The 19598-nt window shown below is 39.8% G+C and overlaps 2 long non-coding RNA genes across 3 annotated transcripts in view; both read left to right on the top strand.

Moving 5' to 3' along the window:
* Positions 1 to 19598, top strand: part of LOC141417061 (uncharacterized) — a 465499-nt gene that overhangs the window by 302277 nt on the left and 143624 nt on the right. The gene's annotated exons all lie outside the window — the stretch shown is intronic.
* On the top strand, positions 12099 to 17596 carry LOC141419528 (uncharacterized). Its single transcript, XR_012444178.1, has 2 exons — positions 12099 to 14728; positions 15614 to 17596. It is a non-coding gene; the product is annotated as an uncharacterized lncRNA (long non-coding RNA).

Raw genomic sequence — 19598 nt, 5'->3', positions numbered from 1 at the left:
AGGCTGTTCTCATCATGCTCCAACCCCTGCCCACCTTGTTGTTGTACCTGCCCATGGCTTGGTGCTGGAGATGGGCCCATTAGGAGATGAAGATCTCCTGAGGAACAGCTGTGGAAACAAATGGGTAGAAGTTCAAGTGACAGAAAGCTAAAGGAGGTGAAAAATCTTGAGAAGCATTTCTAGGATCTATAGAGGCTTATTGATGAGTCACTCATGGGTGAACTAACGTAGATCCCTGCTCTGCAAATCTCTTAGAAATAATGTGCTCTCCCCAAACTGCATTTTGTTCATATTTCTCTGCCCAATAGGACATGTTACAATTAAGCAGGAAATAACTTCCAAGAATGTCCCATCAGGAGAAATGCAGAATCTGAGTTAGTGTGGCCCTTGAGAGTAATGTTCATTGATAGTTCAACTTGTAGTTCATGTAAACTTTCTGTTGCTACAATCTTAGAGGGGATCTAAAATGTAAACTTTTCCTTTCTGTTTTAATCTTATAGTATCCTGGGCTTATTTAGTATTTGATTTACCTGCAGTTTAACTTTTTATTTTCATGTCCTGAAAAATGATTTTAAGAGTGGGAGTTACCTTGAGTCAATCATATGCTAAAATACCAAGGTATACTACCAAGAATTCTTTAAAACTGCAATGATTTTTTTTAAAGTCAGCTATATATTTCAAAAGCTGAATAACATAATCTAAGGAGAAATAACAATTTCCTGGCCTTGGTAAAACTTGAAGACCTATGGCCAGGGTAGCTATTGGGATATTGCACCTGAAGAAAGAAGCCAATGAAAAATAAACAAAACAAAGAGGGAGAACCAGAGATTGTACAGTACAAACTGAAGGAGTGTTCACAGTTTTAGCTTCACAGAGAGATGCCATGGACATTGTTTAACAACACAAACATATTAATAATCTCAGTTTTAAGTAACTTTAAACAATGACAAGTAAGGAAACAACAAATGTGTTCTCTAAAGTGATATGCATTAGAGGCTGGAAAAAGAAGAGAGGCAAGGAAGAGATTTACCCATGGTTGGAACTGAAGAGTAGTGACTAGATACACGTTGACTCTATGAGTGTGGCAAAGCCAGCCTTGCTCTGAAACTCAGACCTAGGAATGACATTGATGTATATATGTTAGGCGGTGGTCTACAGCAGAACATCAATCCTCAAAATGAACTTCGGAGGTAGACACTATTATCTTGCCTACATTATAGAGATGAGATTTTGGCATGGCTCTTGCCAAAGATAGCAATTCTTGTAAGTAGTCAATCTGAGCTTTGAATCTAGGCCCTTCATAGTCAGTAACTTTTATCACTACACCATCTTCCCTTGGGAGGACTATTGAGGACAATGGTGGGGAGGGAGATGATTATGATTTGTTGTAAGACTGGACTGATACATTGAAGTACAAGCCATCCTCTTTCATGGCAGCAATGGGGTGAGATTGGAGGATCAGTCTTTCATTGTAGGAAGATTACAACAACAGAAGAGAAAAAAACATTGCACATAAGTATGTGCATTGTGGAACCCCACCACAATTTTCTAGTGGTTTTACAATCACCGTGATTTGAGGTTCATGGATAGAAGTTGGAGATGAGTAGATGGGAGCTTGGAGTAGGACTTCACTACCAGAGGTTCTCAAGATTGATGAGATGATCTGAGGGGAGGGCAGCTATCTGAGGAAGAGAGCCAGGACTAAGCTATAGAAAGTAGCAATTATTCCATAAATAATTTTGATTTTTTTGAAGATTATTAATAATGAAGGTAACCTTGACTTTTATGTACTATGAACCTTCCCACCACTGGGAATTTGAGGGCTGATGAACTGCAGAATCCCCATAGACTATCAGTACCTCTGGAGCTGTGCATCAGTAGTTGACTGTGGGTAGAGAGAAACCTTCAGTTTACAGCCATGTAGTTCTACTTCTTGACTTTGGAATACAGGTCTGCGTGTTGTCCTCCTGCTCTGTGTATCTCAGAATTCTTTTGAGTTGATAAGGACTTTTCAATCAGCCTTTTCGTTATCTCCTGCCTGCTTTAACTTCAGACACATTCACATTCATCAGTCTTGTCTTATCTGAACAGTGAGCAGGGACTAGGACCAGGCACAATAGAAGAGGTAATATGCCGAGGCTTTAATTATATTCACACTTGAGAGGCCCCTAGAAAGAACACTTTGTGAGCTATAAGCTATCAGCACTAGACTTGCCACACATCCATTTCTGACTTACTGATGAAGGGATGGTGTGGTCATGGGATGCCTTTCAGGGTGTCCTTCAAGTGTTTGTAGTAGGAAAGTCCTGACTTTCTGGAAAGATTGGCTACAATCTGGTTACTTTTGTCACAACCATAGAAGAAATAAGCACCATCAGTCTGATGCAATGAGCACTCGATTGTACCTTCTGTGTGTAAGCTTCTGTTTGCAGTGTTGGGGTGAGAGGAAATGTTTTCAGGAGTTCACAGTGAAGAAGTGAGGAGGGGCACATAAGCAGATCAACACACATCACCTTGAGACGGGCTGTGGAGGAGGAACTTTAACAAAGGGAGATGTGGTCAATATGACTTGAGAAAGCACTAACAGAAGAAGAGATACCTGAGGTGGGATCTCTGATCTCAGCCCCCCATGTGCATGCATCTGATAGATGCCCCTAACAGAGGTACTCCACCTGGCCTATACTTTAGAGTCATCTGGGAAACTTTAAAAAATCTTAATGCCAGGACATGTCTCAGACTAACTAACTCACACTCTCTGAGGGAAGAATGCAGGCATCAATGTTTTTTTAAAGTTCTTTATATGATTCTAATACACATACAAGTTTAAAAACCACTGTCCTAGAAAAAGAATTTGGTAATTCAAAAATAAGAGAAAGAAGGACCACATATGGTTTTGGAGACTCTGTTACAGCCTTGAAGATTGGCAGGAAACTGGAAAGACTATTGATCAGTAGAGGTCAGTGGTTCTATCTCACCAGGTTCAAGCACAGGACACCATGGGATTTTATTAATACAGGAAATCAGAGAAAAGATAACATGAACAATAGACATGGAATGTGAGTTGTGAATCAGCTTTAAGTTAATGATCCTTATATAAGTTTTGTATTTTCTTCTGGGAAATCTTGCATCTTAAAGTGTATATGAAAGCCGAAAAGTTCATTTGAGAAGGCAGAGAGAAACTTTACAATTGTGGAAATTTTATGTTGGTGGGTTGTACCATCCTATAAACTGATTTCGGAGTTTTAAATTTTTTATTTTTTTAACCTAAGACTTTTTTGTGGAAGTAGACTATCCAGCCCTCATATATGTATGACTTTTTCAACCAAAGAATAAAAATGACAGTTTGGTTATATTACATTTTAGTATGCCTACTTATACTAGCATTTAACATGTATTATTTCTTTTTTTTTTTCATTTTTCTTTTATTATTCATATGTGCATACAAGGCTTGGTTCATTTCTCTCCCTTGCCCCCACCCCCTCCCTTACCACCCACTCCACCCCCTCCTGCTCCCACCCCTCAATACCCAGCAGAAACTATTTTGCCCTTATCTCTAATTTTGTTGTAGAGAGAGTATAAGCAATAATAGGAAGGAACAAGGGGTTTTGCTGGTTGAGATAAGGATAGCTATACAGGGCATTGACTCACATTGATTTCCTGTGCGTGTGTGTTACCTTCTAGGTTAATTCTTTTTGAGCTAACCTTTTCTCTAGGTCCTGGTCCCTTTTCTTATTGGCCTCAGTTGCTTTAAGGTATCTGCTTTAGTTTCTCTGCATTAAGGGCAACAAATGCTAACTAGTTTTTTAGGTGTCTTACCTATCCTCACCCCTCCCTTGTGTGCTCTCGCTTTTATCATGTGCTCATAGTCCAATCCCCTTGTTGTGTTTGCCCTTGATCTAATGTCCACATATGAGGGAGAACATACGATTTTTGGTCTTTTGAGCCAGGCTAACCTCACTCAGAATGATGTTCTCCAATTCCATCCATTTACCAGCGAATGATAACATTTCGTTCTTCTTCATGGCTGCATAAAATTCCATTGTGTATAGATACCACATTTTCTTAATCCATTCGTCAGTGCTGGGGCATCTTGGCTGTTTCCATAACTTGGCTATTGTGAATAGTGCCGCAATAAACATGGATGTGCAGGTGCCTCTGGAGTAACAGTCTTTTGGGTATATCCCCAAGAGTGGTATTGCTGGATCAAATGGTAGATCGATGTCCAGCTTTTTAAGTAGCCTCCAAATTTTTTTCCAGAGTGGTTGTACTAGTCTACATTCCCACCAACAGTGTAAGAGGGTTCCTTTTTCCCCACATCCTCGCCAACACCTGTTGTTGGTGGTGTTGCTGATGATGGCTATTCTAACAGGGGTGAGGTGGAATCTTAGTGTGGTTTTAATTTGCATTTCCTTTATTGCTAGAGATGGTGAGCATTTTTTCATGTGTTTTCTGGCCATTTGAATTTCTTCTTTTGAGAAAGTTCTGTTTAGTTCACATGCCCATTTCTTTATTGGTTCATTAGTTTTGGGAGAATTTAGTTTTTTAAGTTCCCTGTATATTCTGGTTATCAGTCCTTTGTCTGATGTATAATTGGCAAATATTTTCTCCCACTCTGTGGGTGTTCTCTTCAGTTTAGAGACCATTTCTTTTGATGAACAGAAGCTTTTTAGTTTTATGAGGTCCCATTTATCTATGCTATCTCTTAGTTGCTGTGCTGCTGGGGTTTCATTGAGAAAGTTCTTACCTATACCTACTAACTCCAGAGTATTTCCTACTCTTTCTTGTATCAACTTAAGAGTTTGGGGTCTGATATTAAGATCCTTGATCCATTTTGAGTTAATCTTGGTATAGGGTGATATACATGGATCTAGTTTCAGTTTTTTGCAGACTGCTAACCAGTTTTCCCAGCAGTTTTTGTTGAAGAGGCTGCTATTTCTCCATCGTATATTTTTAGCTCCTTTGTCAAAGATAAGTTGCTCATAGTTGTGTGGCTTCATATCTGGATCCTCTATTCTGTTCCACTGGTCTTCATGTCTGTTTTTGTGCCAGTACCATGCTGTTTTTATTGTTATTGCTTTGTAATATAGTTTGAAGTCAGGTATTGTGATACCTCCTGCATTGTTCTTTTGACTGAGTATTGCCTTGGCTATTCGTGGCCTCTTGTGTTTCCATATAAATTTCACATTAGATTTTTCAATCTCTTTAATGAATGTCATTGGAATTTTGATGGGAATTGCATTAATTATTACAATGGGCTTATAAAGTAGGTAACTATGATTATTCCCATTACTCAAATGAAGTTGTGAGGTACAGGAAGTAAAATAAATTGCCTGGAGTCCTACATAGTATAAAAGTTGGAATAAAAGCCCTGTTGTCTGGTTCTTACTATTTCCTATCTTAGTTCTTTCTATGTATAAGGGAGTAGCTTGGTATAATTGGAAGAAAACTGGTTTAGGAACAAGAATGTAAGAATTCTACATTCTATTGCTGATTGAGCTGTATATTTTCTAGAGTTATTTGCCCTCTCTGGACTTAGTGTTTTCTTTAAAGTGACCAGGCATGAGATGATGGCAAAACTTTCCTCCTAGTAATGACTTTCAGTGAGAATGCACATTTAAGATAACTTTAGAATCTTACAGATAGGTCATTATTTTGAAGAATGTGTGTGTGTGTATGTGTGTGTGTGTGTTCATAGATACATACATGTCTTTACCTAGAAGAAAGTGTAAGGGGTTCACTTTGCTTTTTGGTGAAAATGTTATAGAAAATATAACTTTTCTAAAATCAGAAAATCCTACCCCATTTCCCATACTAGAATTTATGGAAAACTTATGTGGAAGGCATGTGCAGCCAGACCTGTTTACTTCCATTTTTTTAAAATACTACCCTGTATCCTACAGAAGTTGCCTCATCTGTCTGGTTCCTTGATCCTTTTCGATCTAGATGAATCTTTTCAGCTTTTGATCTGAAGCAGGAAGGTTCTGAAACAAGCAGCTTAGTCCCCTTGGGAAATTAATCAGGCAGAGAAGGCAATTCTGAGCCTCTAACAGGTACATTAAGGGGAGTTCTGAAGCTTGTCTAGCTTGACAGGAAATTGCCTGGGGGAGTCTAAGAAACCCAGACAGTCTGGGCTCAGGCAGGCACTGGAGTTTGGTGTTGCTTAGACACTTTAATATTGTTAGGATAGAAAAACTTCAAACACAGAAGATGAAATCCATTTTGTACACAAAACTCATCATCCTGACACATTAGCTGGGCACCGGAAGGTCCCTAGTTTGGCCAGACCCTTTTGTAGAGTCCTCCATGGTCTTCAATCCAAACCTTCTCTCCAAGATGAACAAGACTTTATAGGCAGGTATGGGTCCAAAGCCAGGCTAGAGCCATAGCCCTTGAGGCTTGTCATATGTGAGTAGCTCAGGAATATGGTAAGAAAATAGTGAGTGAATGCTGTCCTGGAGGGGGCTGTAACTAGGGCTGAGGAGGAATTGTGTGGTGCTTCTCCCCTCCCCATTCTAGCCCAGTGTGTGTCATCAAAGGACAGTCAGGTCACCAGGACACAACAGGTTCTTGATCTCACCAAAGAAAGAACTCAGGAGCTCTTTGTGAAGCAGAGGAGTTTCACAAAGTGAGGTTTATTAAAAGCAAAAGTAAAAGTACATTCTCAGGAAGGCAGAGTGTGGGCAGTCTGATGGAGTGATCAAGGGCCTGAAACTCAGTTTGTTGGGGATTTTATAGTCACTACTTAATGATTATGCCAATAAGATGTTGTGCAGTTTTCCTGAAACAGGGATTGGGTTTTCCAGGAAAGGGCTAGACAAGGGGGATACTACCTTACATGGTCCATTTGGAACCAGCATGATTATTTGTAAGGTGGCTTGTACATAAAGTCACATCTTTAATATGTTAATGAGATCTTTACCTTTGTTCAGACTTCTGCAGAAGTGGAACAAAAAGTCTCAAGGTAGGGGATTCACAGAACTAACAGAGTGACAAAGTATGTTACTGAGTGTTAAGCGAGGATGTGAATACAGCTTAGGGCTAGAGTGAGACTGTGAAAGCTATTACCTACTTCTTATGGGTGACTGCTGCTGATCCTACCTGTCTCCTAAGACTGTCTCATGTGCAGATGAAGGTCCCTGGGCTTTCATGGTCGCTGACACTGTCTCCAGTCAGTGCTCTATCATCTTTCACCTGGACCAAGGATACAGACTCTTGACCATTTCTAGGCTCTGCTTGGCCTTTCCTGTGTTAGTCCAACACCCCTGCTCTGACCACAGCTGTCTTGCCAAACTCCAAGTTGATCATCAGCATCCCCCATGGGTTAAACTCCTCAGCATGGCATCAAAATCCCTTATCCTCTGACCTTAATCTTTCTCACTCCAAGAAGGGTCTGGGTCTTATGATAGTCCAGTCTTCCTTGGACTGACTACTGATCTACTTGTAGGGAGCTGGGAAAGAAACAATGGCAAGGGAACATGAGCCAGGATGGAGAGTAATTATTCTTCTCTCTCTTTCCAGTCTGCCGGCCCTGCGTCTGCCAGCACACTCAGATGTTGCAGTGCTTCCCAACTTCTCTTAATGTTAAAGCAATTTACTTCCTTAAACCCCACAACTTCTGTAAGTCTTTCTTACCATATAGTCTGAATATCCTCAGAAGGCAAGAAGATTTTGTCAAATCTGACCTTTCACAAATTGTATTAAAAATAGGAATCTTTGAACTACTACGTATACGTCCCAATTACAAAGGACAATCTGAACAACTCCTATCTTCTTCATTCTTAACAATTACTATAGGTGGAAACATTAATAGGCTTTAGTGATACATTAAGCCATCATAAATATTGCTTAAATGCCTCCTGTGGAGCAGAATTAAACACAGACCTCATGTTTGTCTTGGTCTTTGCTCTGTTGGCTGCTACCTCATGGCTCCAGCCAGAGGGAGATTTACAGTAAGGCTAATGAAGCTTAAATTTCAGAGTCTCTCACTTGACTGGCTCCTTTCTAAGCCTCTGCAAAGAGCCCTGGCAATGCGTCACATGGTTATATTTTTTTTTGTCCTAACAATAGTCCCTTTCTATTCTGGTTTCCCTTCTGTTGCACTTCCTTTGGTGTCAGGCAGGGCTGAGGTGAGCATTTTGGGAACTTGGATGAGCGGAATTTGACTTGAGGGTGTATTAAATGAGTTCTGTGAACTAAATCCATGCACTTTACAGTCAGTGCTGTGTACACTTAAGTTACTGTATGTCATCTCATTCTTAATGAGGGCCCAGAGCCAGCATCCCTGGGGACAGAACTCAAGAATGCAAACTTCATGAGGTCCAGCACTTTGGCTACAGTTCTGTGTGTATTTGTTTGCTAACCATTGCTTCCTAGGACTGTCTTGGCTCAAATAAGGCATGCAATAAATACTCTCTAAATGAATTTTCATTTCCATAAAGACTTGAGAATCACATCTCTGCCTATTTAATATTATAATATATATAAAAAGACTACAGATCAAGTGATGTGTGGTAATTCACACCTGCTATTCTAGCACTCAGAAGGTGGAGGTTAGGGGATTGTGAATTTGAGGCTAGCCTGGGCTATGAGACTCTTCCTCAAAAATCCAAAAGAAAAAGAAACCAAACCAGATCACAGGTCAAAGTTTTCCAATACAGCGTTGAGTTCTGTGAAGACACAATGAGAATTAGAAGCCCTTGGGGGCCATCTAATTTAGTGGCTTTCAAGTGGAAGGTGAGGAAGGATAACGTAAGTATAGGGGGTGCTTTTCAAATGACATTTTCCCAGATATCCCATATTCTGCAAGCTTTCATGAGACGTTGGAGGGTGGGCAAAGTTTGGATCATCTAGGCAACGGATGTGAGGGCATTAAGTTTGGATTTTTTTTTTCAGTACTGGGCTTTGAACTCAGAGCCTCATGCTTGCTAGGAAAGCATTGTACCACTTGAGCCATGCTCCCAGCATTTCTGCTTTTAGTTTATTTTTCAGGTAGGGTTTCAAGCCTTTGCCAAGGCCAGTCTTGGACCATGATCCTCCTATCCCCTTCTCCTGAGTAGCTGAGATTAGAGGCATGCACCAGCATGCTCGACCCCAAATTTGGAAATTTTTCATGAAGGTTCCAAATTTTCTCCACTCTCATTAAAGAAACTGATTTAATTCAATCTCCTTTTAGACAAACAGACTCTCTGGGACATAGAGCCATTTTCTACCATATTGTGTCCTATTTCTCTTCATACGTAGATTTGTTTTCTTTTAATTCTTAAATATTTGGAAGGCACATTGCAACTTTCACACTTGTTCCATTTCTCATCGTTTCTTCTACATAAATATGATATTTTCTTGTATTTTCGATTTACCAAGCACAAGTAACATATTTTAAATGCAGTTGCATTTCTGCAGGTAATTAGTGTTACAATGAGCTAACCTTAGACAGCAAACATAGGTGATGATTAGGGCATTCATATCTCAAAATAATACACTTTTTGATGTGGTAAGATGCTATTAGATATAACTTTTCAAGTCCTTGAAATAAAGTTCTTGCTAGGGATATTGTCCACATTGTGAAATATATGTTGGTTAGAGACTAGCATGGGCTGTGGGCATAAGAAGGGCACAGCAACAGCATATCACAGCACAAAGAAATGCACGCCTTTGGGAGTCCAAGAGAAAGAGGCAGGGTGTTCTAACAGCACTCGTGAGAACTGGAGGGCAGCAGTAGTCAAAAGTCAAGGCTTGATGATGGATGACTTCAGACAACTTTTCCGGTTGAAGTCAAGGCCTGCCTCATAGTCACGAGTGACACGGAAGCCACCTGAGCAGGAAAAGGCTAAGACTAATGTCTAGAATACGGGTTTTGAACATGCAGGTTTTATCAGGCATTTGGTTAATTTGTTGTACATTTTATTCTCTTATTTTCTTTCCCTTTTATTTTCATTCAATGATAATTTATAGATTTTTTAGATTACTGCTGAAACAAATGTAGTTAATTTAATCAGTTTGGCAAATTAAAATGAAAATTATATTTAGAGGCTGTTAAAATTTAAGGGATGTTAATATGTTCTTCTAATGTGTTTTTGTTATTATTATGAATGTTGTTTAATCATTAGCCCTATGCTAATTATTAGTTTGGAGAATGATTTATCTGTTTTAAACTGTGGGAGAAATCACTTTGGTTGCAGCTAAATCTTTTTATTTACTTCATTTTTCTCTCATATAGTGTTTTGCCTTTTACAACCACATAAATTTTGATTAGAACCTGAAATAATTTAGTGAAATGAGAAGGCACTATTTTGTCTGCTCAATCTTTGCATCATAACCTTCATTTCTCAGTGCTCAGTCCAAGGGCAGAGTGAAAAGTAAACATTATTTACTGCATCGTGATATTCCTTGAATTGCTGTACTGTTATTTAATAGTTGATATATTCACACTTTATGTGCACTTGTGCATTTTCTTAAAAATTGTTCTCTGAAGTGTGTAAGGGTAGTGATTATGCCTTGTTAATCCTCTGTGTCCTGGAGCAGCATTTCAAAACTAGCTACTTCAGAATTACCCGACATACTTTTTAAAAATCTAAAAATAAGGGTCCTAATTTAGATCTTTTAAGGAGCTCTTAAGAATCCGTTTTTTAAAGCTCATCTAGATAACTTTTCTGTAGTGTTAGATTTGAAAATCACTGGCCTCCAACATGGAACACTGTCTTGCATTTAGTAAGTGCTTGAAAGTGTTCCTTTTTAAAAATACTAAGGAGATATTGTGTCTGTTTTTCTCTCTTCTCTGTGCTTTGCCATGCTTCACCAACTACCTGACAAAACCCTATTCAAATGCATTCTCTTTTGTTTTATGGGGCATAATGACAATACAATAGCCAAGAATTTTCATTATCCTTTCAAAACTACTTGAAAAATTTGATGTACTTTTAAAATTTTGCATTAGTCCTTTGTGGTAGAAAATGACCCTGATGACTGTGCTGGGTGTGTTGAATGTGACTGGGAAGACTGATGTGTAACAAATGTCTACTCCCCATTGCCTACAGAACCACTGTCCTTCATCTCCTGGCAGCTGCTGCTATTTTTAGTCTTATGCCACGCTTCAAAGACACTCTAAAAGATGTATTTGCTCCAGAAAGCTGTCTTATCACTGATTACTCTCTGCTTTCTGGCCTTTTGACTACTTCCCTTCACAGTTGTCCTTTCCCAGATCATCATACAATGGTCATCTATTCTCCAAATGTGGCCAATCCAAGGAAATTGTGACGGAAAATTCTGAGGTTTTCAGCTAACTGAATGACTTGGTTTGTCATTGAATAGTTCAGTTTCACTCCCATATTTTGCTGTGGGTGACCTAGTCTTACAAATGAAGTTCAGTAAGTACTGTTTGTGACTTTAAGGAAAATTTTTAAGCAGCTTGACTTCTGGTTGCTTTGAAGAGGAAGATAGCCTTGAAACAGGGTTGTAAAACATGGTAAACTGTCAATTAAAAGCTGTAACCTCGGACAGAGCTGTAAGGAGTTGCCCATTAGAGCCATGCAAAAGTTTGGGACCAAGATGAAAGGCACCATGCAGAGATAAGCACCCATTCCTGCCTTCCTTTGTCTCCACTTGTAAATAAACTTTCCAAAGCAGGCCTCCCCCACTGCTCTTATCTAAACCTTAGGTCTCTAACCCACTACTAGCCCTACTTTATGGGAGAGCACATTCCTTGTAACCTGATACCCTGCACTGCCTTTTAAATATCCTGTGAATCCTTTGTTCGGGGCTCAGACACTGGTACACGTCTGGGCCCGCTAGCGTAAAAATTAAAATCTGAGTTCTCCACTCCTCCAAGTGTTGCTTGGTTTCTCCTCTGACTATATTGCCATAGCAAATGGAGGCCCCAGCAAGATTCCAACCGACTGGCCCCTTGTGCCACCAGCCGGCAGCTGGGCTGCGTTGGAGTAGGGAGGGACACAGGACTGAATGAGGTGGCGTGCCACCCGATGGTATTCCGGGTTCTCCTTCACCCTGGTGCCCCAACTCTCTGAGCAGTCTTGACCCGGCTTGGACTCCAAGGAGAAGTGGACCAACTCATCTGGCAGTCTTGTCCGGACTTGGTAAGCACCACCCCTGGGAAATCAGTCCTAAGTCAGGTCCCATCCCACTGGATGGAAGGGGAGCTTGATCCACTCCCAGGAGCCTCCAAGAGGAGTTCCACAGGTCTGCAGTCAGGTCCCGTCCTACTGGATGGAAGGAGAGCTTAATCCACTCCCAGGAACCTCCAAGAGGAGTTCCACAGGTCAGGCACTTCTCCCAGAGGGGGGGAAGGAAGGTGTTATAACTTTGGTGTGAATGTGTGTGTGTGTGTGTGTGTGTGTGTGTGTGTGTGTGTGTATGTGAATTTGTTTAAAGCATGGGCAAAATTTAATTTGCTCCTGGAATTCCAGCTCATTTTATGCACACTTAAATTGACAGTTTTTCTGGCATGCTTAATTTATAAAACTTTTTGTGTGTGCATGCAAACATCTTAAAAATGGTTCTTAAATTGATACTATAAGGTTAATATGATATTCAAGGAAAAAAAACAGGATATTTGTTTTAAAGATCTTTGTTATAAACTGCTTAGACTTTTACATTTAAATATGTAAACACCTTAAGGACGATTCTTATTGTAGAGTAAATGTAAAAGTTATTACTCTGTTCTACTGCTACCTTAAACAACAACAACAAAAAAAAACAAGCTTTCAAACTTATTTCAGTCAGGCATCACTAGGATGCAGACACTCAGGGGTTAACACTCTGGCTTAGCTAGGAAGGAAAAAAAAGAGGCTACAGTCTGCAACAAAGTCTTGGAATTTAGGTAGTTAAAATGACCTTAGCCTGTTTCATTCTGTCATAAATAAAATCTGGGATTTAATTCTCTCTTATAATATATGGGTCTATTAACAAATGAGTTTTCTATAAATTGCTTTTATACAAAAAAATAATTCCAGAGTTGCTTTCTTTCTTGTGTTTTTTCATGCAAATATAAGGCTCTAAGTTAAAAGATTTTATGAGTTATTTTCAACAAGTAACAAAATATATAAAAGGTATTAAGGATATGGTTTTTTTTCAAAATAAATAAAGGGTTAAAAAAATACTTTTAGATAAAAAAGGGGATAAAGACCAGCTCCCCAGAGGATACAAAATAAATTGTCACAAAGATGCAGAGTAAATTGTCATAAAATGATACAGCTTATAGATGGTATATAACTAGTTAAAGTTAACTAAAATCCAGTTACATTAAAGGTTTTATAACTTCAAAGTTTAATGTACTGATGTTAAATAAAATTTAATTCTCTAAGCTCATAACAACAAGGCTACCTTAAAAATATTATAGTGGTCTAGATAACATTTACAAAAATTGTCTTATAATTGTTTTGTTTTGTCAAGATAACTCAAAAATTTTTGATACTCCAGGTTAATCCATAAATTTGTCAAGATAACAAGAGTTTATTGAAACACAGAGAGTCAAGAGGTAGCTGAACACAGGGAGTACTGCTGCACTGATATGAGGGTTAAGACAGATTTACTTATGTAAAGCCAAAGTGCACCTTCCAGATAGGATAAAAATAAATAAATAAATAAGTAAAAACTCCAAGAGGAGCACTACACTGGAAGTCAAGATCTCCAGTTTTTATTAGACATAACAGAGTGGAGATGTTAGTCCTACTCCTTCCACATGGCAGGTGGAGGAAATTTTTCCCTGAGATGACCAGATTGGGGATGTTATTTTAGGGGGGTTCCATTGACTGCAGGTGATGGGATTCTGCTATATGTCAAGAGCCATCTGTTAATGTCAACAATCTGGGATATGATTTCTTATCAACATCTGAGCCATGGTTCTTGGCCACTATGTTTCCTAACTTCACACTTAGTCCCCATAAATATTTACCTGTGTTCTCTGGTGATTTTTGTCAGGGTTTTAACTACTAAGGTAACTGAGTCATGTTCATTTAAGAGTTGGTTTATGTTGGGGTTAACAATGAAGACAGCCATGTTAGGACTAGACCCCCACCCCTTGCAGCTGGCTCACCTTTGTCATCCTGGATATATGCCAGGGACAGCTGGGCAGACAGTGACTTTCCTGGTACTTTTCCATTAGCCCCCTATGTCTAGCCCAAGCCTGTATATGGCAATGGGCTCTTGCTGTCTTGCTGGGGTCCCCCTCCACAAGGCTTCTGCCTAAATAATAAACCCTGTACCAGTGTTTCAGCTGTCTCTGTGCCTATTCCATGCCTCTTATTTTCTAACAGTTATGTAAAACTTTCTAGATGACCTCATGGTTAAACAACTGTTGTCTTAGATGATTCTAATACAGTTTGTACCCTATGCTAGTTTGTGACTGGGCTGTTTGGGTTTGCTAAAACTGTTCTTTCCCCCTACAACTGATAAAAATCTAAAGTTTTACTTCAAGAGCAACAACTAAATTAATATGTATATTAACCTCTATAGAGTTGTGATGCTGTTGCTGGTTCCTGTGTATTAAGTATATTTGTATTTTCAAGTATATCAAGTCTTCTACAATACAAAATTTAGATAAACATGGTAACAAAAAGCTAGTGGTACTGATGTACTGTTCTGTTGGTTGCTAAATTGTCCATCAAAATTTTAACCATGGCTCTTTTAAGTTTTTGTCATTTCAGTTCTGATCCTCCTGGGACATTTATAATCAAGTCCATAAAAATGACTAATGAGTGCCTATGTGTCAACCAAGGTAACTACTTAGACATCTGCTTTTGTTAGATTTTGTTTTGTATTGTCCTTGTCTAAAAGTGCACTGCCTAAGAGCCATTCCTTCTAAGCCTCTTTGTTGCTTAAATTTGGCCAAAAGGGTCTAGTTGGCACTGACTCCCACCTGATCTGCTCATTATTCCCTCCCAACGTGGGACTGAAACCAAACAAACAGAATCCAGGAAAAAGCAGCCAATCAAGAAAGATCTTCAGTCTGCAGCCATACCACCCTGAATGCACCCGATCTTGTCTGATCTTGGAAGCTAAACAGGGTCAGGCCTGGTTAGTACTTGGATGGAAAACAGATCTTCAGAAGAGACTGTTCGGAGACTAACAATTTGGAGACAAAGGGGGGAATGCCATCAAAGTTCCAATGGAGTCATTGGTGCCAGACCTCTCAAAGATAACCAAGGCCAAGAGGATTAAAGAAATGGTTCTTATGCATGTGTGGCTATCTGACATTAAAACTTTTCCAGACACAAACTCACATTTTTAGGCAGGGTCTTCTACTTAAATAGAGACAAAATAACTATTTTTACTGGATCTAAACATGTCTTTTAATACTTAAAGATGGTGTTTTTAACTTTAAAAAAAAGTTTTCTTGGACATATATACTGACAGTATATTGTTGCCAAGGTAATTCTACTCAGTTAAAAAAAAAAAGGAGAGATATGATATATAAAAAAATTAAAAAGAAACTACTCCAACCCAGTTGTATGGGTCCCCATCTAGTAATGTTGGCAGCTCTTAGGACTGTTGAAGTTACAGGAGTCACTCCCGGGACTCATCATTCCTGGATAAAAGGACAGCCACCCCTGCAGAGCCCAACGTCTGACAGGCTCTCTATGATTCAACTAATATCCCTCAGATTAAGGTTCCAGAGAACTTCACAACAGCATGCCATCACTGTTGAGATCTCCAGCCCTGCCCCAGCCACATCCCGGAAGCTGGTTGGTCAACGCATGGCAGAAGCCTGAGGATTCATTCACCAGGACACAGATGTATCCTCTTCTCTGTCACCCATACCTTATCCTGCTGATTAGCATTGTGCAATCTGTTTACACGAGGACTGGCTGTCACTGCTCCCCAAGATTGAAATGTAAGCCAGAGATTACTGCTGGCCTTCTGTTACCTCCTCATAGTAGGAAGCCTTACTGCTGTTTGGTGTCATCTGTAGCCCAGACTCCAGTCTCAGGCATGAGGTCTCTGATGTGTTATTGCCTTCTGAGTCTGCTACATTTTGAGGTTGTCCAATTGGGAGGCTGGGATGACTGCTCGGCCTGCATAAGGCCGCCTTCCTTCCAGGGAAAACTGAGGTATGCCTTCACCTTTTATCAGTATCTGTCACCCGTGTGCAGCATATCAATCTCTGAATGCACCAGGAGAGGGATGATTTACTATAAAGAAAGCTGATAGCCTAACTGGGTTACAAAAAAAAACAAAGACATTATAGGGCATATGGATTGCTGGGAGAAAGACAGGGACACCTTAAAGTCATAAAACAGTGGAGGAAATAAACCTCCTTGTGCCACCCTACCCTTCTACCCCACTCCCATATCAGTTTACTAAAGGGAGAGCCACAGATCTAGAGAGGCCACCCAGAGGTGATTACCTAGGTGGATCTGGGCCAATAAAAGACATTGATCTGCAACCACCATGACTCCCATTAAGGCTTCCTTCTAGGACAGGAAACCTTAACTTGGAATCTCAACTGTACAGCTACCGCCATTCGATGTAAGTTGACAGGCTATGGTGCACCAGCCTGGGATTCTTCCTTGTCTGAGGGACCCTTGCTTACCAGTACTTGCCAGCTGACTGGAAGGGCATTTGCACATTAGCATTCCTCACCCCAGATAAACATAGTGCCTAACAATCAGACACCCCCACCTTTAATGGCTCATGTGCAATCGAAGAGAGCTACCCAATTCGTACCTTTATTAATCGGACTGGGGATAATGACTGGGAAAGGAACAGGCATAGGAGGGACTGCCTCATCAGTCGCCTACTATAATTAATTATCTGTGGACCTAACAAATGACATAGAACAAGTGGCTAGGTCTATAGTGACCATGCAGGACCAGCTAAACTCTCTAGCATCAGTGATCCTCCAAAACGAGAGTGGGTTGGATTTACTCACTGCCAAGAAGAAGGGCTTTGACTTTTCTCAAACACAGAGTGTTGTTTATGTAAAGCAGATAGAAATGGTCAGAGATACAGCTGATTCCATTACCTGGCCTCTCCTTATGCTTCTGTTGACACTTGTGTTTGTATGTGCCATCTTAATGCTATAACTAACTTCATTAGCTCGCAATTGGAGGTGATAAAGTTACAGCTCCTGGTAACACAATATAGGTCTTTGGGACAAAAAAAAAACCTTATAAGATTTCTAAAGTCTAGTGTTGATGCTTGTCCACAAGTGGAAAAAGCATCAAAAGGGGGGAATGAAGAGGAAGATAGCCTTGAAACAGGATTGTAAAACATGGTAAACTGTCAATTAAAAGCTGTAACCTCGGACAGAGCTGTAAGGAGTTGCCCATTAGAGCCATGCAAAAGTTTGGGACCAAGATGAAAGGCACCATGCAGAGATAAGCACCCATTCCTGCCTTCCTTTGTCTCCACTTGTAAATAAACTTTCCAAAGCAGGCCTCCCCCCCCCCCACCCCCACTGCTCTTATCTAAACCTTAGGTCTCTAACCCACTACTAGCCCTACTTTATGGGAGAGCACATTCCTTGTAACCTGATACCCTGCACTGCCTTTTAAATATCCTGTGAATTCTTTGTTCGGGGCTCAGACACTGGTACACGTCTGGGCCCGCTAGCGTAAAAATTAAAATCTGAGTTCTCCACTCCTCCGAGTGTTGCTTGGTTTCTCCTCTGACTATATTGCCACAACAGCTTGATGCAATTAGGTTCTTATAGCTGTGTAGAAACATATCCCTGGCTTATGCATCATAGGTCAGGAGTAATGACTAGCATTCAGGAAAAAAATCAAAGGATAAGAGAAAGGGGATGAAGGAGGATAAGTTAAAAAAATAATAAAGAGGAAAGAGGAATGCATAAGAGAGAGTAAAGAGAAGGAGAGTTGTTTTAAAAAAGTAGTAACACATAATGACTAGAGAGATTTTCTCTTAGTAGACTTTGTAATAAAAGGATAATTCATTAAAAACATTTCAAAATTTATCTCTAACATGTAAGCCCTTGGATCCAGTAATCTTTTGCAGATTTGGGATGTGGCTGTCAGTAGTACATTACTTTTCCCTGCTCCCATTCTTAGCTATACCATTTGAATTGTAATGAGCAGGCTATTCCCTTTATAACCATATTATCCGAGATAATCTAATGCAGGGATTTTAAATTATGACTTCTGAGTTTATGGGTTGGGATTTGGCCCACGAATACCCTAGAATTGTTTGTAAAGTGTGTATGTGTGTGTGTGTGTTTGTGTGTGTGTGTGTGTATGCATGTATGTTTAAAGCAGTGTCTTGCTCTGTAGCCCAGTCTGGCCTCATATTTGCTATTCTCTTGCCTCATCCTCCCAGAGTGCTTGGATTACAGGTATGAGCCACCATGCCTGGTTAAAAATTTGTAGTTTATCTGCATTTGTACTTTATCTTCAGGAATAAGTCCAAGAATTCATCAGATTCTCAATCACTTATCAGAAAACATTTTTTTTAATTAAAAATTTAGGTCAACCAGCAGTGAACGCCAGCCCTGGAAACAGCACTGTGTAAAATATCCTATGGGTTAGAGATGTTGGAATTGATAACCCTCTGGTGCCAAAAACAGACACACAAGAAACAGAAAATCTTGACAAGGCAATTTCCCTTGATCAAGAGGGTGCAAGCATGTGCTCACTCCCACAAAGCAACACGCAAACACAAAATGGCTGACAGTGGCTCCTCCGTATATCCCTGACGCAGTTGTACCTGCCCCTTACCTGGGATTTGTCCAGGTAAAAGGTTCACAGTCTTTCCTGAGTGGCTAAAAGGCTTGGGGGATGAGCTAGAGCATTGAGTTTGGTGGGCAATGGAGTTGTACAGGAATCTGGAAGAAGAAGCAAGGACCCTTTAAACATGCAAGTCACTTAAGATGGCAACCTGAGGAATTTTTAAGTAATCTAAGAGGGTAACAAATACTTTGAAAGAAAAGATCATTTTTCTTACACAGTGAACAGAACTCTATGAATTAGCTTGATGACGGTTATTTGGTCTCAGTCTGAGGTATCCTCCATTTCCATTTAGTTGGTTTGAGGCTTGGCCAATCCTCAGGACTACCTCTCTTCATCCTTCCAAAGGAGTCTTAAACCATTGGGTGTTATTTTCTACTTTTCTGTTAATGAAAACACCATGATTTTTCTTTTTTTAATTAATTAATTAATTTTTATTCATTTATTCACACGTGTATACATTGTTTGGGCCATTTATCCCCCCTCCCACCCCTTCCCTCTCTCCCCTACCCCCCTCACTTCCAGGCAGAACCTGTTCTTCTCTTAGCTCTAATTTTGTTGAAGAGAAAACATAAGCAATAATAAGAAAGACAAAGCATTTCTGGTAGTTAAGATAAGGATAGCTATACAGAGGGATTCCTAGGATTGCTTCCATGCACAAATGTGTTACAATCCAAGTTGATTCATCTCTACTTGACCTTCTCACTAGAATGATTCTTCTTTTGTCTTCTTTTTCTACATAGACAATTGACACTAGAGACTCTTTTCCTGTGTGAGTTATAGGTATAAATCATTTATTGTATTTAGGGTTTGTCTCTTGCAAACTGAAAAATGAAACTGCATTTGCGTTCTTAGCTATTTTTTAAAGATTACTTTATTAGTTGATTTGCAAAGTATTTTATAACC

The sequence above is a fragment of the Castor canadensis genome, chromosome 2 (assembly GCF_047511655.1).
Source record: "Castor canadensis chromosome 2, mCasCan1.hap1v2, whole genome shotgun sequence".
In the NCBI taxonomy this organism is placed as follows: Eukaryota; Metazoa; Chordata; class Mammalia; order Rodentia; family Castoridae; genus Castor; species Castor canadensis.
The sequence above is the reverse complement of the archived record's forward strand: the minus strand, read 5'-3'. Positions and strand labels throughout refer to the sequence as shown.